Below are 26578 nucleotides of genomic sequence, written 5' to 3' on the forward strand. Positions count from 1 at the left end.
TAGGCAGAACAACCCCAACCCTCTCAACCTGTCCTCATATTTCCTTAAAGTTATATTTATTTGAAATAATACTTGGAAAATATTAGTATCATAGATGTTTCTGCTGGAGGATAATCTCTTACTAATTGCAAGCTTATAAAAAGGTCACACTTGCTTTCCACATTAAACAAACCCCCAAAAACCAGGTACCCTACAAATGCACCGTACATTTTTGTAGGACTTCAGAAAGGGAATACAGGTATCTGCAGCTGTGAAAGCTCACGCATCCAGTGGAATCCTTCTGACTGTGAAACAGTCTAACTTTTTATAAAAGCTATCTCAATTTTTACGTGTGCATAAAAGAAAGGGATACTTCAGAACGTGGTTTTTTAAACCAGGTTTGAGAGTTACCGGACGCTGAAAAAACAAGAGTTATTTCTAACTCACATCAGAAGGGGGCAGTAGTTATCACTATAAACAGCTAGAAAACTAATATCTAAGTAAAGAACTCGGAACGAATCTGACATGCTCCGTTCTTAGGGTTTTCATGTCCCTATCACTTGTTTATTTATTGATATTAAAGGTCCATTCACTATTAAATTCCCACTAACAGAGAGCTGCCAGCAAGCAGTTTTGAGCTCCGCAAAAAGTTATTCTCAAAGAAACGTCATCAAGTGGAAAGATTTTAATAATGTCAATTGAAAGATATGCTTCTATGTATACTAACTTTAACCACACATAAAAATTACTAATATTTGTGTCTTTTAGTATCGCTCTAAACAGTCAGAAATATGTTTATAGAGTTATGAACTTCCCACACTTTGTCCCAATACATACATTTAATGAGAACTATACCAAGTTAAGAAACTTAAACGTCTTTACAACATACAGGGGGGGTGACATGCCCATGTACTACTAAATAGTATAATATAGAAGTTCTCCCTGAATCTAACTCATGATCTCAACAGTCACCTTCTAGCTTTCAAAGACAAGTGGAAAGGTAGGTGTCATTGTTCTTTGGGTACCAGGACACAGTGTAAGAGAAAAAATACTTTTTAATGTCTTTGTCATTCCCCTTCTTATTCATCGAAGATACATCTAAAGTAAGATTGAGAAAACTAGGTACCTTAAGATTAATGTAATATTTTAAAGCATAATATAATCAATTTTTTTATAGTTTTCTTACTTCATCACAAGAATTAATTATGCGTAACAGTTATAATCTAATTATGAATCTGTTAAACACTTCAATTTTTTATTGTAATTAATAGTGCGTATTATAACTAATCTTTCTTTGCTGCCTTTTAAATCTATTACAAGTTACTTTTTACCTAATTTCAATCTTGACTTCAAAGGAAATTCCTTCTCAAAACATTATGAAAATTTTGTCTTGCACAATAATACATTCAAATAGTTTAAATTACTAAGACCATTTTCCTTGGTTGGAACCATTACTTACAACTAAGTATATTCTCTTTAAATCTTATCTTTTTTGTCTAATGATAAGCAATTCATAAATTCTTGATTTTGTCATGTTCTATTTAAATCATGTAAGTTTTAGCAGGTTTGTTTTTTTTTTTTTTTGTTATTGTGTGGGGTTTTTTGGTCTATGTCTACAACATTTGTCTGATAATAATCTTTAACCTAAGAAGTACATCATCCATGCTTAAGAAAGTACATAGTCATGAGAGAAACAACCACACAAAACCTCACTGGGTATCCTTAACTGACAATTGTCTTCTACTTTGGAAATCACAAAGTGAAACATTGCACCTTTCACTTCATGGAAAGGAGAGCAGAAACTGATGAAGACAACCAAATTCTAGTTTCAGCATCAGTAAGGTGCACTATAAATTAGGAAGCCTTCTTCCTGCACTTAACAGAGACAATCTGTTTGGAAAGACTTTAATAAAAAAACCCAAAACCTAGGCCAAAGTTCATTTTCTTCTTATTCCCTGAATCTCAAAATCAACCTTATGTTTTATGGAGAAGCCTTTATTCTATAATGGGCGAGAAATTAGTTACTGATGTCAGATAGAATCAGATTTAAAAGAAAAGAAAAGGAAAATGGAATACGTGTTTGAATAACCACTGTTGTCTACTTTCAGTTTCCCTAGTGTCTAATTTGATTTAATATGAAGAGTAAAGAAAATGTTTATATAATACACATATGTGCGTATGCGTACTGTACATTAATTTTGTATTAATATTAGTGTACAAAAAGCACACTTTTAGAATAAATATGCTACAAATATATTACATTTGCTTTCAAAATACATCCTTAAAAGTTCTTCATGTATTTTGAATTATTTTATCATTGTAAATAGTGCAGAGCTAATTAAAATACATCAAATTTAAATGTTATATTAGGATAAAAGTGCTTAGCATTTTTTTCAAGTAGTTAATTTCAAACTTTTGCCAATGTAAAAAATATTTTAAAATGGAAAGCTTCATGGAAACTTTCTGTCAAAATACATAATGAGGAAAAAAAAGAAAAAAAAAAACAAAAGAAATATAAGACCATAGCTATCAAAAAGGAATTTTATCTAAATTTATTACCTGTACTATATACCACGGCTATTGTCCAGCTGATAAATTAACTAAACCAATGAACCCAATACTTTCTCAGTCTCCATATTACAGTCTTTTCTGTAGTGATATTATTTACTTCAGAGAAATATTTCAATTTCAGACTGATCATTTTTCCTTGTCTTACCTTTGACTTTGAGAAACCCTACAATCTAGGAATATCCAGTGACTTCAGTAGGTTAATGCAGGACTTTTTTGAACCAGGCAAGATCTGTGGGTATGACAGGGCTAAATGCTGATGTCACCCATCAAGTCAATCATTTAATCCTGAAACTTCAGTATAATAAGTCTGAGGTTTTGTCACTTTCAGCTATTCAGCTCTTCAGACAAGGTGACCTCAAATGTTGAAATTGAGCAATGCAGATTTGGAAGTACTAGAAAGTTTATATCGTTTTCTTCAATTACCGTGAGGCATTGATGACCCACTAATGAAAGCTTCCACAAAAACTGAAGTTGGGGAAAAAAATCTGAGTTATCAACTTAAGTGCAATCCCAGTTTAGAGAAAGCCCTCTGTCAGAAGCTATAAGATTTTCTGCTGTTACTTGGCAACAATTAACACATTAGGTAATAATGTTACCTAATGTAATAAGGTAATTATTTCGCAGCCCCATTGGAATTGAGAGAGTAAACGAAAATAAATCAGGACTATGAATCAATTTTAGAACTTTTAAAATCAAAGTAAACAAGATTTGGTATTGCAAAGTTTTCCAGTAATGCCTCAATTATTACATGATACAGTAAGACACCACTTTGTGGAGAAAAACTCTGAAGTGTGTGTTTGAGAGCACTACCACACTCCTAACTGTTCTTAGGAGCAGCATCTAATATTACATACTACTACCAGCAGTATCTAGTAATAAAATTGGCAAGTCTTTCCTTCGTGTTTCAGCAGAGAGACTTTGCACCTTTGATTTCCACTGACACCACTATTCAAATTAATTGACCAAGAAACGGATAAACTGAGAATAGATATCATCTTGCCTGTGGCTCCTCTGGTCTATCCTAGCCAGACGAGCTGATATTTTTTATAGAGAGAAGTATTCCTCCTGGAAATGTTGAAATGCAATGTATCCTCCCAGGCTGCAGTTCTTGCCATAGCTCATGCTTCTGGTCAGGGAATGAAATCTTCCCTGCCCTTTCCATCTTGCCTAAGGACTAGGGAAAAAGCCAATCTCTCTAAAGTCCTGAGGAGTCACTCCACCAGGTTGCAGCAGCTTTTTAACAGTCAGTCTGGATTGCTTTGGCTAAAAGATGCTTCTCTTTTGACGTCTCTCCTCAGGTCCTCAGGGAGCTGAGTTGCCACGTCTACAAAGCTGAAAAAGCATTTGACCACCTAGGTGTGGTCTAGGAGAGAACCCGAAAACAAAGCGCACCAGAAGGAGCCATTATTCCTTATTTGGCCTATATGTATGACATTTCTGTAACATTATAGATGATGTCTGTATATAATTGATTCAGTAAATTGTTTTTCTGCTGCTTTAATAGACAGTGAAAATGCATGATGAACCCTGCCCTTCTGAATAATAGGAAGAAGACAATGAACTGAAAAATCAGAATATAGATTTGTTGTAGTCATGATCCTTTCTATCTGAATAACTCTAAATCCAAGACATTACAAATTTGTTATTTACATAACATTTTGCAATATTCTAAGCTTTTATGTATGTAACAACTATTACATGTTAGAAGCTTTAATTATGGAGTGCTTCAAACATTTCTTATATTATGCCATCTGGTGTACAAGAACTTTAATGAATTTATAAATTTAATGGAATATGTTCTACGTTCAAAATGCATGAAAATTGGTTACTAGCCACAAATAAATGACAGATGAATCAACAAACCAAAAAAAGCACAGTCCTTTGAATTGGGCCATTAAATAACCAACCGATAGCTAAATGCGGGTAATTATTGCTTAGATAATTCTGTACTATTATTTTTATTAATTTTAAATCCTCAAATATGTTCCATTCTAGAGGTTTTCCTAAATAGTCAAATGCTGGGATTATTTTTCATATATTTTGTAAATGTTACTTATGTCTTTTTGAATGGGAAAAAAAGAAAGAAATCTTATTTATATCAAAATGAGCTATTGCTTTTGCTCGTGACAAGCCATCCAGCTAGAAGGTTTTCTATGCTTGCCTTTTAATCTTTAACATTTTTAAAACCAAGCATCATATAATGCAAATGAATACAAAATATAGCTCAAATTTCATAGAACAGTGTTTGACAGTCCTATTTAGTTATCCTATAATTCACTGCAATCTGGATGTACAGTCTGACTCATGAGGTCAGATTATTTTACTTATTAGAGCAGATAGATGGTGTCAAATAATATTCTGAAAACGTAGAGTTTAAGATATCCTGCAGATTTTCATTTTGAGTGTTGAGTCATTACTACTTTCAGCAGAGTGATTTTTTCTGGAAAATAAATACTTGTTTATCATGCTTCAGCTGTGCATCACAACAAGTCAGTCAACAAGACATAACAGCTTTGGCACTGCAGTGTATCTTTTTACTTTAGTGGTGAAAAAAGGTGTTTTGGACTAAGAAAATTTGAGAAACATTCATCACAGGACCAAAACCTCTTCATGGCATTTTGGCAGCTTTTTTGCAGTCATCGTTGTTGATATAATTCAGATTATTTTCTTATTTCTTATTTATTCCTTTGTGTTTATTGAGACAAAAATAGATTGTTGTATGTGTGTGTTTACTGAGAGAAAACTAATCCCAAAGTTTCAAAATAATTTACCGATTTTTTCCCCAATTTAGAATTTCCAGTAATCCCTTCCATCTCTCTAACACTGTAAGTAAATGCAGCATAACCCTGCAAATATAGTATATCCTCCCTTTTTGTTAGGCTTTCAGCTCTGCTGCCTATGGAAGGAAATCAGTTATTGCATATAGATAGTTTATTCTCTTGTAAGCAGCCTTTCATCACCTTCTGATACCTGGATGAAGAAAATTATAACGCTGATGTTTCTGATTAATTTGCATTTTCCTGAGCTTTTATGTGTCTAAGTCACATTTAAATGCACTTCAAAAGAGGCTTGTGTAAACAGAAATAGGATCAAAACACCTAACAAATCTCTGCTGTTTTTATTTTGGCATTAATTATGTACTGAAAAACTGGACAGATCAATTGTCATACTTTTTAGTCCTAGTAAAGAAGCTAAACAGAGAAAATTATCAAAGTAGCAGAAAGCGTTGAACTGAGGTAGTTCACCAAATGACACAAGGAAAGGTCTAGACAAGTTCTAAGTTCTAGAAAGGAAAAGTAATATTCTTCTGGTACCATATCATTATGTCAGTTAGTACTTGTTGAAAAATACAAAATAGAAAAAACTCTTTGATCTTTCAAACATAGTGAAACCAACATAATATATGATAGCTGTTTCCAGTGATGAGCTTATTTTGGCAAATATTTCCGTTGAAACTAAAAGACTGATGAAAAGACAATTTTTGCAGTGAACGAATGACATAGGACTTTTTTTGTAGTGAGTGAATGACCTCTTTCCCTTAGGGTGAAACAAAAAGCATATTCTGTGTAATTTCTCATACATTTTGTTATTGCATATTGCAACATCAATTCAGGTTGTAGAACTAATTATAGTTGTCATTATTTCAACACTTTATCCAAAACTATCAAATAGTGTTTTCAAATAATTTTTCAAAAAGTCTTTCAAATAAATTTTCCTTTCTTATTTTTAAGTCATTTTGAACAGTGTAAATAAGACATCTCCATATAAGAAATAAATCTATTTCCAGTATCCTAAAGATATCCACAAAACCCCATTATTGGGAATTTACGTCATTAACATTTGCCAGAAAATAAAATTGTAGTAAGAAAAGTATTGATTCTTGTGTGTTTATTTTTTTATGTGGAACAAATCTGGTAGCTTTTGAGATTCAAAAAGCAAAGGGTACTTAATGGACACTTGAAAAATCCAGGCATGCCCACATTGCCTATTTCTGTCTGTTTCTAACCAAAATTTGCATTCTGTTTCTAAGAAGCTTTCCTAATATTTTTTTCCTCTTTCATCTGGCCTGCTGTCTCCATCTTCTCGTGAAGGAAATTCAAAGAGATTTTTTTTTTTACTCATTCAATCCGTAGCAGTTTTTCAGAGACTGGATTTCTGAGTAGTCTATTAAAAGTAATTTTTACTGAAACTCTTCCTATGAATTCTATTACACAAAATTTAGTCCAACAGTTTTCCTGGGATTTACTATAGCTCTTATTTTCTGTATAAATAGCAAAAACATTCACAGTTTGCCAACAGCACATAATGAGGCAGATTCTTGGAGATGGCCAAAGTTTTGCAACGTCTGTCTCGGGAGTACAAGTAATTGTGTTACAACTCTCTGTGGGTGAGCAATAGATTCGTATCGAAACATTCTGGAACTGCTGCATTACATGTTCATTAATTCCCCACTGCTTTCCAACTTCAGATGACTTTTCTTCTCTTATTCGGTAATCCTTGTTTCAGTTTTCCTTCTGTAAAATGTTTCACCTTTTGATGGGTTTTTTAGAGAGAACATACGTTCAGTCCCCCTCTAGAATTAAAACAGGGATAAAGGAGTCCAATGCAATATGTGTAAACATACTTCACCCCTCATCCAGATCACTGAAGCCTGCTATTATCCACTTGAAGCACCATATTTGCCTACTGTAATGTAGAGAATTGCTCACTCAAATCACAACAATCCTTATTTTTCTGTTACAGCTGCCAATATCTTTCAATATTGCCAGCTTAAATCAATCTTTATTTATCTTCATTTCTCAGCTTTAGAACACATTCATACAAGAAAGTTACTTTGAAATAATTCAAAAGTACTTAGTTTTTCTAGAAGTGTTGTTTCTTGTTGCTTGGGATAAAAGTACCAAAAATGGTGCTCTACCACCCCCTTTGGAAAGAGCAAACAAAGAATTTCACATAAGAAAAGTATCACCCTTGTACTGAAATGCACACGTTACTTTATTTACCCCAGCTATTTTTTGTGCAAACTTAGGTCCTGACCAGGTCTCCTATAACTTTCTTGCATTCCTTAACAAAAGTCCTTACAACCCAATCCAAAACCCTTCTCCACATAACTCAATTCAACACAAGATGACATAACACAAAGGATAGGACCCACATTCACAAACAAAAACCAAACCAAAACCCCAAAAAGTGCCATTTATGCCTTTAATTTTTCAGGATCTTTTTAATAGCACCACCATTTTGGAGATACATTATGGAATGCGTATCATAGAATCATAGAATCATAGAATTGCTAGGTTGGAAAAGACCTTTGAGATCATTGAGTCTAACCATACACTGCTAAATCATATCCTATATCTGGATCACCAGTTTATTTCAAATAGAAAACTGTTTTGGAATTTTTGATTCTTTACTCCACCAGTTCTTTTATATCAGTTATGGCAATGAATGTTAATTCTAATGATAGGTGAAGAAAGCAAGGTATGCCTCTCCTCTTTCATATGGAATTTCCTTTTTTAACCTAATATGCCCTTCACTTATGCTTGTCAGTCACCCATCCATTCATTCTGCTTTGTCACATCTGCTTTTTGCAACACTCACAACAAATCTTTAACCACAAAACATTATATGCATATTCTTTCAATCAAGTAATTTATTCTGCTCCTGCAACTCCATATTATTTCAGTCTCCCAGCTTTCACATTAGTATTCTTCCTACAGATCCACCTAAGGAATCACATGAGCAAGTTCCCAAATGTAAGTGGATTTTTTTTTAAGTTGTTCAAGTTTATTAGAATTTAACTTATCACATTACTTAATACTATTCTTTTAAAAATGCAAGTTTTGATACATTATTTTTTAACACTGCAGAAATGTAACAAGATGATTTCATTTTGTTCCAAAATCATCACTCGATCAGAAAACAGACTAGGGCTTCTTAGAAACTGGAAAACTACAACTGAAGTTACAGGAATATACCTTCATTAATAAAAAAGAATTTTTTTCTGGAGGTGCAGAGATGGTTTAGAAGTAATGAACATCATTACTTCTATCACATTTTGCAGGAATAGATTGCAGCAGCTGTGAGATTGTGTAAGCGATTCTAAAACTCCTCTCAGTCAGGGCAGTAAATCAGATGTCACTAAAACTAGTGGAAAAATTCTCTATGACCTGTTGTTGGAAAGGAATCCCTCACTGAAATCAGAATAGTTTATGAAAATTCATCTCTAATTTCAGAAAGAATGATTTATTAAATTTGTTTGCTTAAAATGGCAGAGAAAATGTTTTGTGAGCTCCAGACTGGTCAATGCGAAAGATAACATATTGGGAAATTGGATGCTGTGTTTAATAGTTCATTCTCCTTTTGAAACTACGTATTTTACATTCCCAGGGAGCAATCTCTGCAGAATCAGACTTTTACACTTTACCTTCACAGCCTCCTATCATTTCTGTTGAGTATCTATTAGCCCAGAGGAATGAAACAGATAATGTAGCTGTAGGAAAGGTAGCGGACAGCTAGTGTGGAACACATAATTAGGATATGAGAGTTCAAGATTCCTTCCATCAGTGAGTATTCATTTATTAAAAAAGAAAAGTTCTGACATTAGACACTCATAGAAAACTTACATCAGCTGTCAAATATGAAGGACATATCTATGATAAAAGATTAGCAAAATCAAGACTTTTGCCTAGATCTAGTAAAGTAAATTTTAAATTTCTAACCCCTCTTCTCCCAGGTGACGTGATTAATCTGGTAGTTCGTTCCTTCAAATAACAGGCCCTTTTGTTTTGAGGAAAAGCAACTATTTCTGCACTTTAATTGCTACCTACAGGCTAAAGTGAAATCCTGCCACTGTGTTAATGCTAGACAATGATTCTTGCTGTAACTCTCCTTTATGTATCTATTAACTTCCCCTTCTTATTTCATCTCTCTCTTTTTTCTTTTTTTTTTTTCATTTTCTCTTGTGCTTAATAAGGTGTAGCTAGGCATGATTTCAATTCTTATAACACTGCTGTGAATCTGTGACCATAATAGCAACTAAAAGCTATTTGAAAAAATCCTACAAAACAACAATAATCCCCCTCCCCCAAACTTTATGCTTCTTCAAGTTTGCATGTCTTTGACAGGCTACACAGTTGTGAGTTTTTCCTTTTTATCTTTTCTTCTCTGTTTTTTTTCTTTTTTGTTTTGGGCTGTTTATTATTTTTTTTTTTTAACAGAGAAGCTGCAAGTGAAGTAAGCACCATTAAAAGCATATTTCTTCTCCCTTTTGGATATTTTTGGGGTTATTTTTGTCTTGGTCCATTTTGAGGAAGCTAGGACTGAAAAAGGACTGCTTCAGAAATCCCCATCTATTCTCTGTTCAATTCTTTTAGAATACTTGAACACTGTGAGAAAGACTATTAAATTGATGCTTCTTTTCTGTAAGTTTTTACAAAGACAAAGTAAAATGAAATAAATACGTGTCTTGGTATTTTACACTGCAAATGATCTTTCTCTTAAATTGAAAATGGTAGAGGGGATTCTATACAATATAATTTCTACTCATTAAAATCAATACTCGCAAACTGATGTCTGGATTGAGGAACCTCAAAGCAGAAAACGCTGGGACTTGCTTCTTCTGTTAGTGAAATTCAACAAATGAATAAATGAAATGCAGACAAAATAGACATAAAAAAATTTACAAAGCTAGTTTCGCAACTGAAACTGATTGCTGGGTAAGGCTTGATTATACAATTCACCAGTTTGCCACATGTATTTTTGTGGTATTTACAAGAGAAAAGATTTTATTGAAAAAATATTTTAATGTAGTCAAACCACCTGTCATAGTTCATTAGTCTCATACGATGATCTTAGTGTGAGTCTTGGCATAGGTAGGGCTTTGCCCAAATATTTCTGTTTGTACCCATCATTTTAGTTTTCTACACAGAAGTCAGTGTGTACCTTTTCAAATCGATGGTTCACCCTTCTTAAGACCCTTCACCCATCTTAAGACATTAAAAAATAACATTTAAAAGCTGTGGATGAAAAAACTTTTCTAAGACATGGCAGTGGTGGAGCAGAGGTAGATGAAACAGTACACAAAACTCAGTTTTCCCTTGGAGAAGGGAAGGAGAGAAATGGGTTATTCCCCTGGGCCCTTATCTCCTAGTAAGTAACTTTACTCATCTGGCTGGAAAATAGCAGCCAACATCCTCAGTTCTCCCCGTAGGTGTGGAGGGCCATGGAAAGCATTGTGCAGTTTTGTTATTATGTGTGAAATCAAGATACTGGATTGCGTAGCCATTATTCAGCTATACCCTAAGGCTCAAGATGGCTAACCACAGCACAAGAATAGTCGTGAAGAGTCTTCTTTTCTCTTACTAAACTGCTGCGAAAACAACATGAATATCTTCAACGTGCTATATAGCTGCGCGTTGCCCCGATGAAGTCAGGGAATAGTACTCCTAGAAGTACATATGGGACGATTAATTCTGAATCACATCGCAATGGCTCTGCAAAATTGAATTCTTGCAGAGCAAGTATTCAGGCATAGCTTCAGGGCAGCCACTGAGGCTATATCTCATAGCAGCAGACATATGCTGGCTTTAAGCTAACCAGGTTGGTTATTGCTATCAATGTAGCCATAGCAACATGGAGCTTAGCCGGCACTCATCTCTGATCTGCAGGAGAGACATGCAAGCAGTCAGAGTACTTGCTAGTTAGTCTAAAGCTAGCTTGGTGCCCTGGTTTTAGCTGGGAGAGTGTTAATTTTCTTTAGAGCGGATAGTATAAGGCTATGGATTTCTGATGGAAACAGTGTTAATAACACAGGGATGTTTCGGTTACTGCTGAGCAGCATTTACACAGAGTCAAGGCCTTTTTCTGCTTCTCACATCACTCAGCCAGCAAGTGGGCTAGAGGTGCACAAGAAGCTGGGAGGGGGTGCAGCCGAGGCAGTTGACCCCGACTTACCAAAGGGACATTCCATACCATATGAAGCCATACCTATCATATAAAGCTGAGGGAAGAAGAAGGAAGGGGATATGTTCAGAGTTATGGCGTTTGTCTTCCCACGTAATAGATGATGGAGCCCTAGTTTCCTGGAGATGGCTGAACACCTGTCTATTGACGGGAAGCTGTGAATGAACTCCTTATTTTGCTTTCCTCACATGCGTGGCTTTCACTTCTTACCTCTCAAACTGTCTATATAGACTGTCTGTAGACTACACATGATTTTTCACTTTTAATCTTCTCTGCCCTATCCCGTGCTGGGGAGAGGGAGCAAGAGGCTGTGTGGGGTTTGGTGGCCAACTAGGGTTTAACCAAGACACTTGGGCATGCTTATTTCATCCAAAACGCCTGCACTAAATGCCTACTCTGAGGCTGCTAGGAGACAGAAAAATCCACTTTGAAAATCCTGGCTTTCTGCTGGAAGATTGAGCGGCATTAGGAAGAGAAATGTTTTAAAAAGGAGTTGTTTCTGTTACGTGAAGAGTATGAGGTGGTTTTCTAGAACTACATGGCTTGGACATTATATTACTGTTATCATTATTAGTTGTTATTTCTTTTGGTGTTGTTGAATGCAGAAGAGCTCTAACTTACCTTCACTGTCTTCCAGATACACTTGCACACATAAACAGCAAGAAATAAAAATTTACCCAAATGAATATATAATTTAAAAGACAAATCAGAAAACTTTGGCATTTCATAGGATTTTCCTGATGGTAATATACGTACATTTTTTAGGCTGTTAAATATTATAGTGCAAAAGGCCTCATAATTACCCAAAAAGAAATATGCAATGGGCGTGGGGAAGATCTATATGTAAGCAAATTGAAAAAGGGGCACATTTAGTCATATGGTTGTTTCATCTACAAATTTCATGTCCATTCTGTTTCCTGGATAATTAATGAAAGATAAATAAAACATGATTTTCATGGAACAAATCCCTTGTTTTCCTTTTGTTTGTGGTTCTTGAGTCTATACAATGCATTGAGGATGGAGTTCATAATTTAATACAATTTAAATAAATTTCAAAGAAGCATTTTGAGTCTGTTGCAAAATATTCTTATTTTTAATTTTCTTTTATTATGCATCTATCTCTCTGGATATGATCAGACATTTTCCAGTAGATCTTTTATTGACAAAAATATTTAGCTCAAAGAGGGATATTTGTGAAAATGTGCTGGTTTATGGAAACTACATTTAAAAATTTAAAAAGTAGTTTGTGACTGATGAAATATTCTCTTTGACATTTTTGGAACAGATCTTTTAATTTTTTAAATTTATTTGTAAAATATTGATATTGAGACTTCTTACCTGAAAGACTATGTTTTCATTTCATCACCATGAAACAACACGATGAAACTGTAAGATTATTTCTTATATTCATCTATTTAGAAACAACTTTGCCCTCATTTTTTCTTTGGAATAGAAAATGCAATACCTGGAAAAAAATATGGAAAAGGAAATAATCCAGAAATCTTGTCTCCAAACTAAATATCTCTGCTTTTATAGAAAGAAGTTAGGCTTGCCTATTAACATATCATTTTCATTGACTTTTGCTAATATCTGTAGTAGCAACCTTGTTCTCAAGTCTATTAGCAAGATTAATTGTGAAAAGGTGCTATCAAATTTAAGTGGGAGTATTCCTCTCATGTTTCCTTAGTGTTTTTTGATTCCTATACATGAAAAATCTTCTCCAAAAGGAATAGTAGCTTGCTTAATTCAGGGTGACTGTACTGCCAAAATGAGACACTAACAAGTAGCTTTCAGTTAGAGATCCTTTTTCACATGTGGATTTTGAGGGTAAACCTTGGTCAGGTTTTCAAGTTTTTCTCTACAAATCTTTACTGCAGAGATTTCCAAATTAGATGTAATTCCCACAGATGGTAATCCTGTAGGTGTGAACAGTGAATTGACAAATTCAGTAGTTTCTATAATATATATACTCAGATTTATGAGCTTAACAGAAGCAAAACTAGAAACTGGGTCATGCACCGCAGTACTCAAGAACGCCCTACCTGTCTCTTTTTATCTTCCTGATTATGTTATGCTCCTCTCTACATTTTTCAGCAAATCACTAGAAAACAGTCATAACCATTCAGTGAATGGGAAGATAAGCTCAAAAGCATTGTTTCCTGCTGTGAAAGCACTGAGAAAGACAGACAATATCCAGGGAGAAGTGCGTGGCTATGGTCCTCTGCAAAGTCTTAAAATTAACCATATCACCCTCCCAACAGCTTTCATCTCAGAGCTAGCCTTTCTAATAAAGGTGGGGAGATCCCTGCAGTTGCATGCCCACAAATATGCTATTACAAAAACAATATATCAAATAAAATGTTATGTCCAAATACTCACCCACAGGCCTCCGGCTGATTAGATTCTTGCCAAGAAGCTATTCTAAAGTCACCCATGGGGTCTGGTTCTCTGCTGAAACTGGATTTTCAGATGATCCAAGGCAGCTGAGAAGCTCTTCCTCAGACAAGTGAGAATTTATTTAGTTCAATGACAGCTTTTTAACTAGCGTGATGTTAGTCAGAAGGGGTATATGCCCTGGACCTTTATGATGATCAAAATCTTTTCAAATTCATTTGGAAGGTGGAAGTATGGGTAGCATTCTCTCTTTCAGTAGGACAGATAGTCAACCATTGACTGTAGCAGGTGGCCTGAGTGTTTTGTAATGAGGAAATTGTACTGTGGCACAAAACAAACTACTTGCAGAGAATGGATTTTTATGGATTTTCTTCTCATGCCTTGGATGAAGGATTGTCACTGGCTAATTATAAGACCTGGAAGAAAAATGTAAGGTGACTTCTAACAAGTTTAGCAGTTACTTTAACATTCATTCCTCTGTCAGAGCTGCTAATTCACCAATGTTTCCCATCCATACAGGGAAATTTAATTTTTTATACAGTCCACAAAACTTTATCTTTTCTTGAATGTCAAGCCTTGTGTTAAGGATTTTTTTTGTGACAATTGTGATGATATCTCAACATAGAAGCCATTTAATGTATTACAAATCTATTCACCATGTTAAATATGGTCACTTTCTTTAGTAGCTGTTCTTGGAAGAAACAGCAAAAAGGTAAAGTCAGTTCAACCTTTGGTAAGTCATGATTCACATGAAGACAAAAGAGGCTTTCCCAGATTCCAGCCAGCTGTAAGCTCATCCTATTCTGCTTCAGCTATCTCTGCAGGGGATGAGCAGCAACCAAATGTCAACTCCTGTCAACACCTCTGCCTAACTGTCAGGCATTGGATATCTAGGGTTTGGCTGCCCATGCTCTAGACCAGCTAGGATAGCAAGGCAGCCCAACCCTGAAGCACTGAGTTTTTTGTTGGAAGAGCTGTGCAAAACCATTGTGTGGGTTTGACCCCCTTCTCTCAGGAGATGCTCTTGCCTCAGCTATTTTGCGTCTGTGCCTGTACTTGGCCACATGTACCTTTGATCTGTACCTTCAGCCTGAGCTTGAGCAGTGCTGTCTGACTCTGGGCACTGTCACCAGACCTGCTCTTCTCGCTGGGGTGCCATGGTCCTGTTTCCTGTGTGGGTCCCCTGACAGAGGTCCTTCCAGTCTCGGCTCCTTGAACCTTACACAGACTTTTCCCCTCACACACTAAAGGTCAGACTGAGTAGCAGGCAGGAATCTGGAAGAGAGAAAGGTACAACGAGGATAACAGGTGTGATTTGGATTTTTGGCACACGTTTATGGACATGACTATGCAATCATGAGGAAAAGCTGTTGTATGAGATGTAAGCTGACCTGATCATCATCTTGCATAGGTGCTGTAGGTTATGGCTGAGGGGTAAAGAGACACAAATCCTGTGCAAGTAGGTGGACAAAAGATATCTGTGGATTCATGCAGTCTAGGGAATCCTTCCTGTCCAAAACGCAGTTTATCACTGTTGAGCTTCTTTGAACTTTGTCTGCATTTTCTTTATACACTGTGTTTTATTGGTTCAAAATCACAAGTGGTCAAACAGGGGAGAAGGGAAGGCCAAAGGAAGTAGCATCTGCCATTATATACACAAGTTGCTGAGAGGCAAACAAGCAACATCCACAGTCATGGAGGAGTCACTGGCCAGTAAGACCTGACAGTACTGGCCAATGTTTTCCCAGACTCAATATCTTTTAGTTACAATTCTAATCTGTATTCAATTTTTTTTTATTATTATTATTATTATACCTCTGCAGCTTACCCTACTAATGATAATCGAATTTAAAGTTTATACTGAGCTAGGAAATAGAGATCATTATTTTAAAGGTTAAACCCTTGATTTTACTATGTGGTTTAAGCAGCTGTGAGATAGCTTGTATGCAATCATACTCTGTTCCAAGAGAATGATTTCCTTGTGTGTATGTCAGAATGGAAAATGTCTGATACATCCTTTCTGTCACTGTCAGTATGTGCTAATATAACAGTGCATATGTGTTGCTGTGGGTGAAAGTAACTGGAAACACTCTGGTGAACTTAGATTCGGGTCTTGAATTTGTTTGGCAATACAAGGAACACATTCCTAAGCATAGGGCATTTTCCTGAATCTTCTCCCAAGCTTTGACATTTTGAGTTTGTATGGGCAAGAGTTCATACTAAGACCATGCTGTTTTAGCTAAAAGCTAGTATATATAATTAAAGCCAGTCCTAAACCTCCAGTAGTACAGGGAGAACTATGGTAGTGTAGGGAGAATTACGGATAAAAAAAAAAAAATATGAAGAGAAAACTTTAAAGCTTGGGAATGATTGATCTGCTTCTTTCCAAGTAATAAAAGTAAGCAAATATTTTTTAAAGATTTTTATTACTCAGAACCTTTGTATCATCAGTAATTGAATAAAGTATTTCCTAGAAAAAAAACTTGAAGAATATGACAGAAACATTTGCACACTCTTTGTATTGCCTTAGCTAGTAAAATTCTCCATCAACCACCTAGAAGTAATCAAGAAAATATAGTTCCAAAGGTACTTTATAGATGAATACCCAGAAAGAAATATAGGGTTATGAGTCTTTCCCCAAATTATTTTTTGGTCTTTCTCAAAAAGCAGACCTACAAGTCTGTGGCTTGCTGCTGTCAGATGTCTTTCAGAACTTGAGGGCTGAATTACTGCTCTGGGTTGAGCTAAAGCAGAATCGGTTTTCTACTTTTTCAGCTAATCCTCATCTAAATAGCTTCACTTTCTGAAAGTTAACTACATGTTTTTCAGACTGTTTCTCTCTAGAAGTAATAACACGGGGCATTAGTATGCAGGAGCACCATTCCTTATGCTTACTGCTGTAGAAACCAAAGTCATCCTCAAGTTGGTGAAATGCTGTAAGTGAAAGGGGCAAAAAAGGGTTGTAGCTGCAGGGAGGAGTGGACAGGATGGGTGACACAAAAGAGACCAACAGAGTATTGCATTCTATATATGTCATACTTGGTATAAAACTGAGGGATCACAAGGGTGAAGTGTTCTTCTCTGATGTCTGACATCCAGTGAGGACCTCATCTGTCTTTCTGCCCCTGATCCCAGATCCGTGTGTTCCTGAATCCAGTTCCTGGATCCAGCTCCCTCCTGCCGCTGATTTCAGCCAGGGACCTTTCCCTCATGCCTGCTCTGCGGCATTTGTGGTGACGCCATCACTGGAGATGGGAAGAGCAGTTTCATATATATGTATATATTTTTATTTTCTTATTAGTAGCATTTTCATTATTATTGTTCTTGCTTCATTAAACTTGTTTTAGTTTTATTTTCTAACCTACGAGTCTCTTTCTCTCATTTCCCTTTCTTCTTTCCCTTGGGGATGGGTAAAAAGGGAATTGGGGCCTGTTCATCTTTGGTGATGAACAAGCTGGGAAGGGAATAAACCATGATGATTACATGTCTTTCTAAGAGCAATGGTTCTTTTTGTTTTTACGCTATTTATACTTGCACTCTAAGCAAATACACTTAAAGGAAAAAGATGCTATCTCGTTGTACATCAAGAATTTTCAGAATCTGAATTTTATCTTATAAAAACGAATTTTAATTCTTAATGTGCTTTTTATAAATACTTCTTTTCTCATTTTGCATGCTATATTTTTACGCTATGTTCTTAATCAAAGAGTTTGTATCGGTTTATGATATGTTTCTTTACAGGAGCTATTGATTATTTTCCTTTTGAAGACTTTTTGGTCATCTTAAAATTTGCTTACCATCACTCATGAAATTTTAGGTCAACATCAAAAATATGTACTGTGAAAAAATCAAACTGTTAAACAGAGACAAAATTTAAAATACTGCTAATGTAGCAATCTTAGCTGACTCACACAGTCCCTGTAGTTACATTTGCTTTAAAAAAAAAAATCAAAACTCCATAAAATTTTTTTCAGAGATAATTTGTACCTAAGATTTCTAATATTTCTTTTGTTTGTAGTTATCAGGTTGTATTCTTGTCAGGTCATGTGACTTATTTATATCCAGAGTCAGTAGGTCTATATAGTTACTATCTATTTAATACTTTTCCTGAACAATTTCCTCTGAATGGAATTGTATTTTAAATGTAGATACTCTGCAGACAACACAGTAAGCTGACTATAATTAGAAGAACCCATATAATTTATCCTGAGAAGCTGCACCCATCTATGCCCCAGATTTCATGCTGTCTTTATGATGCTTGCCAGATGGATGAGACTATTTAAATAGCTATTTCTACATCTTTCAGGCACGATAACTTTTAAATTATATCTTAAAACAACATTTCTTTTTTTGTTCTCTCATTTTGTAAGTAATTTCCTCTAAATTACTGTACTGGAAGCTTTTTCTTAAACAAAAGCTTCAGAAAATACTATGAAGATAATAATTTTTTTTGTACTACATAGGACATGGCTTTCCTGCTTGCAAAGCAAGGCACATTTAAAGTTAGGTACCTGCCAGGTCCAAAAAATGGGTTTCTTATTGTTTTCCTGTATTGTCCACTACAATTACACTTCCATTCTTATTTTCACAATCTTTGCATTTGACTAGCAGTTAATTGCACTTGGAAACAGTGAATCACTCATCAGATGAACAGGTATACTAAGTAGAATGCAATATTTTATCCTGAAACTAGTAACTTTATGACCAGACAAAGGACACCTATGATTCTTGTGGTAAATTTTGATACTTATAAAATTGCTTTAAATTATGGAGGAAGAGAAAGTAAAATAAAAGAAGAAGAAAGGAAACTTTCACCTTTAAGAGCAGAATGCCACTTATGTCATTAAATTATAGAACCAGTTTCTGCTACCGTTGGGAAACTATTTTCACCCAGACGTGCAGACATTATTAATAAACTAGGCCAATGAAGTCAAAAGTAGATATACATAAACAATACAGAGATGTTGTCCCAAAGCCTATGACATACATAGCTTTCTCGCTTTCTTCTGCCTGAGAAACTGTCAGTGAGGCTTTTCTGTACCATGAGTTCAGAAATCTATTTTCACTTAGATATGGAAGTAAATATTTACTGTGGTTTATTAACTAAGAAGAGGAAGAAGACAAAATCTTTGAACACTGCCCCAGAGTAAAAATTTTATTTTGGTTGTTTTAGAAGGTGTTTATACTCAAGTCAAATTATACTTTGTACTGTCTTCCTTCAGTATCAAGTTTAGCTTTCCTGACCAAAACCACATTTAAAGAAAAACTAAAAAATGCAACAAATTTCAAAACAGGAGGCACTCTTTCATCCTCAGAGCTGCCATGCATCTCTTCTGCATTGGGAAACAGAGTTTCACTCTTATCTGATTCCTTTTGTTCTTTGCACATTTCATCTCCAAGAAGAATAATTCCAGTAACTTTGTTCCCAGTAAAAACAGAGAGCTGGGTAGTCAGTTCTAATCCTTAGAAAATGGAGCTGAATTCTGTAGCAATAACCATATTGAGCAAGTCGTCACACAGTATCTTTTTTTTTGTTTCTAAGAGACTGCATTTCATCTTCAAATTAATAAGAATTATGTACAGAAGCTATTCTTGTCCAAACCAATTTCCTCTTGCAGTTTTCTTTTCTGTTCAAATCCCTAGCCAGCAGTCATGCAGAGATAAAAACTCCTGAAGCTGCTCTGCTTTTTAAATCCAGTGGCACAGGCAGCACTTCACAGACAGCTTGTACAGCACACACACATAAAAGTGACTCACTGATTGGATTGACACGTTCTGTCCTGTAAATCAGCACAGAGAACTAGTGATCACACAGGAAATCATCCCTCTAGGAAAAGATGACTTTTATTTGGACTTGTCTAAACATTCAGAAATAAAGCATACTGGAAAAATCTGCTTTTTCATCCTTCTCATGTTCCTCTTTTCCTCCAAAAAGAGTAAGAAAGTAAACTTGTTGCAGTTGCTGTAGTCTTTTCTTTGCTTGAACAATTTCCACCAAATTCACTTTAGTTCCTGTATACGGTTTTGAATGAAAGCTCATAATTCAATACTGCTTGTTTCTTCTACATTGGGGACATGACAAAGTGTCATTGGCTTAATAGGCCCATTGTTTCTAGTTCTACATGCATCCATAACTGATACTTGGGAGTAAAATGGCATGATGATTTTGGTAAGATTTCCATCTCCATGAACTTCAAATATTATTACAGAGCAGGGGAGATTTCACCTAAGTTATCAATTCATACACCATATATCTTATTATGGAAATTGTTCATTTTTCCAGTTTGTGAACACTTATAGTGAAGTGCAGTGATACATGGAATTATACAGTAATCTATTGTTTTGTTATGTTTGTTCCTTTGTATTTTTTAACAATTTACTGCCTTATGTGAGATTCTGTGCCATCTGCTCATGTAATTAGAGTGCTAAGTTAAAATGATTTACCATTAGTACACGTTTTAAATTTGATTAATGTTAGAATCATAGAATCGTAGAATCATAGAGTGGTTTGGGGTTGGAAGGAACCTTAAAGGTCATCTGGTTCCAACACCCCTGCCATGGGCAAGGAAACCCCCCACTAGACCAGGCTGCTCAAGGTCCCATCCAACTTGGCCTTGAACACTTCCAGGCAGAGGGCAATGTTGTGCCAGTTTAACTTTGAAAACATTTATTTATTATTCCACCTCATTATACAGTCAGAATTACACTGGCAGCAATGTGAGAACTGCTTATATTAGGACTGCTAGAGCTGATTGTCAATACTACTTTTTGAATGAAAGAACATAGGCACATCTTACCAAAAATAATTCAGTTTGCATCAAGATTTATTGACATCTCCATGCCATGTTCACAAAACTCTGTTTTGCGCAGTTTAACGTTCTCAGTTGAGTAGACTTGAAAATAAAAATCAGAAGGTGTTTTGTGCAACAAGAAGCAGTGGTGGTCCAAATCCAGCTCTCCATAGAATTGGTAAGATAAGGAAACCTAACTGTTTTTAAATAAGTTAAATGATTATTATGTTACCTATTTATGTAAGAAAAGTAGGAATTGGGTCAACTGAGAGGAATCAATAAATCCCCAAAACAACTTCTTGCTCTTAACTCCAGTGAAAGTCATTTTGAAAGATGCATGTGAAGGTCAGTTATGACAACAGGGGTTACTGGGGCATGATATAGTTAGTTCCTTGGGGTGTTTCAGACCAGGAAACTGTTATAATTCCTGTAATTTCTTTTATTTACTTTATGCCATCAGACATAGTAGTCTTGCCTTAAATAGATTTCAGCTCATGATTTGGTAATTAGATACTAACGACAGATAAATCAATATGCCAACGAATAAGAATATATATAGAATGAGCTCCTGACAAGTGAGTGGCAGCTCTGACTCAGCGTGGGCAGGGGCAGGAGTGACGGTGACAGTTTAAAACCCAGTGAGCTGCCACTTCAGCAAAAGCCACTGAGGCAAAGGTCTCCAGAGCAGAGGAATCATGCCAGGGGATGACTCTTAAAGTGGCAAAACTGCGGCAAATCTGTGGCAGCAAAATCACAGGGAGAGAGGGTTCCTAGCCCTCCCCAGAGTGGGAAAGGGTGGGGTCCTCAAGAGCTAGCAGCAGGGTGGCAGGGATAGGGGCTAGCTGAATGACCACGCTCAAACAGTTGTGGTCAATGGATTAGTGTCCATGTGGAGATCAGTGACAAGTGGCGTTCCTCATGGGTCTGTATTGGAACCAGTGTTGTTTAACGTCTTAGTCACAGGCACAGGCGGTGGGATTTGAAGGCACTCTGAGCAAGTTTGCTGAAGACATTAATCTGTGTGGTGTGGTCAACATGCTGGGGGAGGGAGTGACATCAGTAGGGACCTTGACAGGCTTGAGAGGTGAGCCTGAGTGAACCTTATGAAGTTCAAAAGCCAAGTGCAAGGTCTTGCACCTGGGTCAGAGCTTGACAGAGAACAGATTGAGAGCAGCCCTGAAGAGAAGGACTTGGGGGTCTTGGTGAAAGAGAAGCTCAACATAAGCTTGCAGCCTGGAAAGTTAACCATATCCTGGTCTGCATCAAAAGAAGTGTCACCAGCAGGTCGATGGAGGTGATTCTCCCCATCTACTCCACTCTTATGAGACCTGATTTAGTGGAAGGTGTCCCTGCCCATGGCAGAGGGGTATGAAACTAGATGTTTTTTAAGGTCCTTTCCAATCCAAACCATTCCATGATTCTGTTATACAAAATGATTTGAAGGGATACACAAGGTCTGCATATAGGGAGTACATTGGCATCATATTCCTGAGGTTATGATGGTTAAGATGGCAAACCAGAAACCTTCAGGGTAATCATTTTTTGAGTTGCTGTGGAAATCTGGTACAGTGATCCATCACCACCGTGAGCAATAGGCCTCTGTGAAGCACCAGGCATCACAGCTAGCTAAGGTCTCTTCAGGGAACCAGAAGAGTCATTAAAGAAATTCAATAAAAAGGATACTGCATGAGCAGAAAAGGAGAGTGTGAAAAACATACTCTTATTGCTCTTCTATGCAGCTGTTTGCACAGAAGAGAAGTAATTGATTGTTCTCAGCTGGAAATAGGTAGAGGATTAAAGGCTAAAGCTGAATCTTTTCTCTTAGAGGGAATACAAAGGAAAGAATACATCACTAGAATGGACTAAGTATCTGTAGAGAAATTTTGGAGTGTAGAGTCTTTTAAGGCCATTCATACCTAGATAATCATGCAAGGCCGGTATGATCACTAATGTAAGTGAATTCATCAGTGACATCAAGATCAGGAGCAGCCTGGGCTGCAGTGATCACGCATTGATGGGCTTCAAGGTCCTGAGGGACATGGGACAATCAAATAGTATGCTCAGGACCCTGAATTTCAGGAGAGCAGACTTCCAGTTCTTCAATGACTTAGTCAGTAGACCCGCTGGGATGTGGTCCTCAGGGATGAGGGAGCACAACAGAGCTGGCAGATATTTAAAGATACTTTCCATAAAGCACAAGAGTGCTCAGTCCCCAGATGTAGGAAATCAGGCAGGGAAGGGAAGAGACCAGTGTGGCTGAGTGGAGATCTGCTGGTCGAACTGAAGAGCAAGAGGCAACAAGCAGGGGCAAGTAATCTGGGAAAGGAATAGGGACACTGCCTAGTTGTGTAGGTATGGGGTCAGGAAGGCCAAGGAGCAGTTGGAGCTGAACTTGGCAAGGGAAGTGAAGACTAGCAAGAAGGGCTTCTACAGGTGTGTCAATCAGAAAAAGGAAGTTAAGGAGAGCATACCCCCACTGATGAATGAAAATAGTGACCTCGTATCAACAGATGAGGAGAAGGCTGAGGTACCTAACAACTTTTTTGTCTCAGTGTTCACTGACAGCTGCTCTCCTTACCACTGTGGGTCAATGGACCACAAGTCGAGGACCCAGAAGCTAAAGCCTGTAGAGGAGGATGAGGTTCGTGACCACCTGAGGAACTTGAACATATACAAATCTATGAGACCTGATGACATGCATCCCAGAGTCCTAAGGGAATTGGCTGATGCAGTTGCCAAGCCACTCTCCACGATATTTGAAAAGTCATGGCAGTCAGAGGAAGTCCCTGGTGACTGGAAGAAGGGCAACATTGTGCCCATTTTTAAAAAGGATAGAAAAGACAACTCTGGGAACTACTGACCTGTCAGCCTCACCTCTGTGCAGGGATGTGATAGTGGCAGCCAGCATGGCTTCATCAGGGGCAAGTCCTGTCTGACCAACTTGGTGGCTTTCTGTGATGGGGTAACCACAGCAGTGGACACGGGAAAACCAATGGATGCGATCTATCTGGACTTCTGTAAAGCCTTTGACACCTTCCCCCACAACATCCTTCTCTATAAATTACAGAGATAGGGATTTGGTGGACTGATCAGTGGATAAGAAATTGGTTGGACGGTTGTATTCAGAGAGTAGTGGTCAACAGCTCAAAGTCCAGATGGAGATCTATGACAAGTGGTGTCCCTCAGGGGTCTGTAGTGGGACCAGTGCTGTTTAATATCTTCATCGGTGATACAGACAGTGAGATTGAGTGCACCCTCAGCAAGTCTGCAGATGACACCAAGCTGAGTGGTGCACTCATCCAGAGGGACCTGGACAGACTGGAGAAGTGGGCCTGTGAGAACCTCATGAGGTTCAATAAGGCCAAGTGCAAGGTCCTACACGTGGGTTGGGACAGTCCCCAGTTTCAGTACAGCTTGGGGGCTGATGTGATTGAGAGCAGCCCTGCAGAGAAGGACTTGGGGGTACTGACTGATGAGAAGCTCGACATGTGCTGGCAATGCATGCTTGCCACCCAGAAGGCCAACCGTATCCTGGGCTGCATCAAAAGAAGCGTGGCCAGCAGGTCGAGAGAGGTGATTCTGCCCCTCTATTCCTCTCTTGTGAGACCTCATCTGGAGTATTGTGTCCAGCTCTGGAATTCTCACCATAAGAAGGATATGGAACTGTTGCAACAGGTCCAGAGGAGGGCTACAAAGATGATCAGAGGGCTGGAGCACCTCTGATATGAGGACAGGCTAAGAGTAGGGGTTGTTCAGCCTGGAGAAGAGAAGGCTGACCTTACAGCAACCTTCCAGTACCTGAAGGGAGCCTACAAGAAAACTGTGGAGGAACAGTTTGCAAGGGTGTGTAGTGATAAGACTAGAGGGAATGGCTATGAATTGGAGAGGGGAACATTTAGACTAGACATGAAGAGGAATTTCTTCACAACGAGGGTGGTGAGGCACTGGAACAGGTTGCCAAGGGAAGTTGTTGATGCCCCATCCCTGGAAGTGTTCGAGGCCAGGTTGAATGGGACCTTGGGCAGCCTGATCTAGTGGGAGGTGTCCCTGCTCATGGCGGGGGTGTGGAATTAGATGGTCTTTAAGGTGCCTTCCAACTCAAACCATTCTATGATTCTGATTCTTTTTCTTGAGAAACAACAGCAGAAACAGCAAATTTAAGAAGAGGTGTAGCAGAATTGGAAGTAACGAGGCAAAAAACCCCAACAAAACTAGTAGAGAATTGGTTTTTGTTTGGGCATAGAAATGGAGGTGTAGCGGAGGTGAAAAAGTGAGTCCAGAGGTTGAAGAAATGGGAAGCAAGAAAAATCATGTAAAGAACAAGAAGTTGAATCTTTAGCTACTATGATTGTGGACATCTATGGCTAGGAATACAGTTGTGGATCCAAGACCACTGGGACACCAAAGAGAAAACCCTTTGGGTTACCCCCTCAATCAGGTTTATGTTCAGGCAATTTGGAGTAGAAAAGTCGAGTAAGGATGGATAGACTTGAAGACTTGAAACCCCAGTAGTAAGAGGTGTAGGAGGCATAGTAGATGAATTTGTAGTTCAGTAGCAGCTACAATTCATAGCTTTTAATAAAAAATCTTAAATTTAAAATTGTAGAATATATTAGGCAAAATTACTAACTGTAGTTCAGTAATAGTAATGTGTTTATTAGTTAATTAGCTCTTGATTTTACATTTAGTTTGTTTCTCAGTAGTGTGCAGCTTAAACAATAAATGCTTTTGTCTCTTAGACAGTCACACCTCAAGCTCACAATCTGAAGGGATAGAACTGAACTCTGAAGCAAGAGCAGCTCCTTCACTCAGCTACCTGTCAGTTCTGAATCAGCCCTTCAGTCATGAAGACAGATCATTTGGAATGACTGGAGATAAAAGTTTAATTCCACAGGAGGTAAAAGATGAACCATTCACCACCAAGTCAGGCATGAGGCAGATGCGTGTATCTCGTGACAGTATTGGATGCAGAGCAACAGGATAAAAGATCTGTCCCAGAAATAATCAGGACATCAAAGTTATGAAATGACCTGAGATAACAGACGTCAGCTTTTAAAGCACCATCAAATGATGTTACATGAAGGAAAGAAGTGGTAAGCTGTATTCACATCTCCTTTATCACAGCAGGGCTTTTTTCAAGTTTTTGAAGGACTGCTTACTTGTCTTAGAGAAAAATCTAGAGAAGATTCGTCAGATGACAAATAATTAGGATGGAGTAGTTAGTCATCTTCAGACAGAGAGGAGACAGACACATGTGACCTGGCCTAGCAAACCTAATGATAGTTGTGTGAAGCTCTAGAAGCCAGATGAAATTCTGAAAGCTTGAAAGGAGAAAGACCTTTCTAACAGCAGAATTATGTTAGTTTCTTTACAGTTTCTTTTCTGAAAAAAACAAGAAAGAGAATGCAGACTACTAAAGCACAAAACATGGTTCAAGATAGGCTATGAGAAAAAGAGGGCACTAAGGACCCTATAGATACTGAAGATTTTTAAAAGAATATATAGGACAAAGATGCTAAGAGCTTTTAGTTAGTGGATAGAGTACTAGTTGTGTGTGGAGGCTGTAATTCACTGAATTTGCCCTGTGATTCTAAAGTCCTGGCACTTATACAGAGACAGTTGATTAAGTATGCTTAAAAAGAAAGATAGTAAAGGAAACTTCCCAAAACATTGTCATATATCCCAATGAAGAAAACCTAACTCTTTTAGTCATGATTGTCTATTTAGGGATCCTATGGAAAGGATCCTATCTTCAATGGACTAAAAATCTAATCAACAAGAAATACCCTCCCAGAGGGCAGGCTGAAAGGCAGGAGCTGAAGGTCGACACTAGAACTTACCTTAGTAGAAGTCACTAGTAGAAGTCACATCCCTTGTCT

The 26578-nt window shown here is 37.2% G+C and overlaps 1 long non-coding RNA gene across 1 annotated transcript in view; it reads right to left on the bottom strand.

Annotated features, from left to right (window-relative positions):
• LOC128851524 (uncharacterized) overlaps nucleotides 1-14554 on the bottom strand; it is a 65252-nt gene extending 50698 nt beyond the window's left edge. The window contains exons 1-2 of the long non-coding RNA XR_008448893.1: nucleotides 13894-14554; nucleotides 12853-12979 (exon numbers count right to left, since the gene is read on the bottom strand). This is a non-coding gene — a long non-coding RNA (uncharacterized LOC128851524). The remainder of the gene's footprint in view (nucleotides 1-12852; nucleotides 12980-13893) is intronic.
• Between the last annotated feature and the right edge of the window lie 12024 nt (nucleotides 14555-26578).

This window comes from Cuculus canorus, chromosome 2, assembly GCF_017976375.1.
Source record: "Cuculus canorus isolate bCucCan1 chromosome 2, bCucCan1.pri, whole genome shotgun sequence".
Classification (NCBI taxonomy): domain Eukaryota; kingdom Metazoa; phylum Chordata; class Aves; order Cuculiformes; family Cuculidae; genus Cuculus; species Cuculus canorus.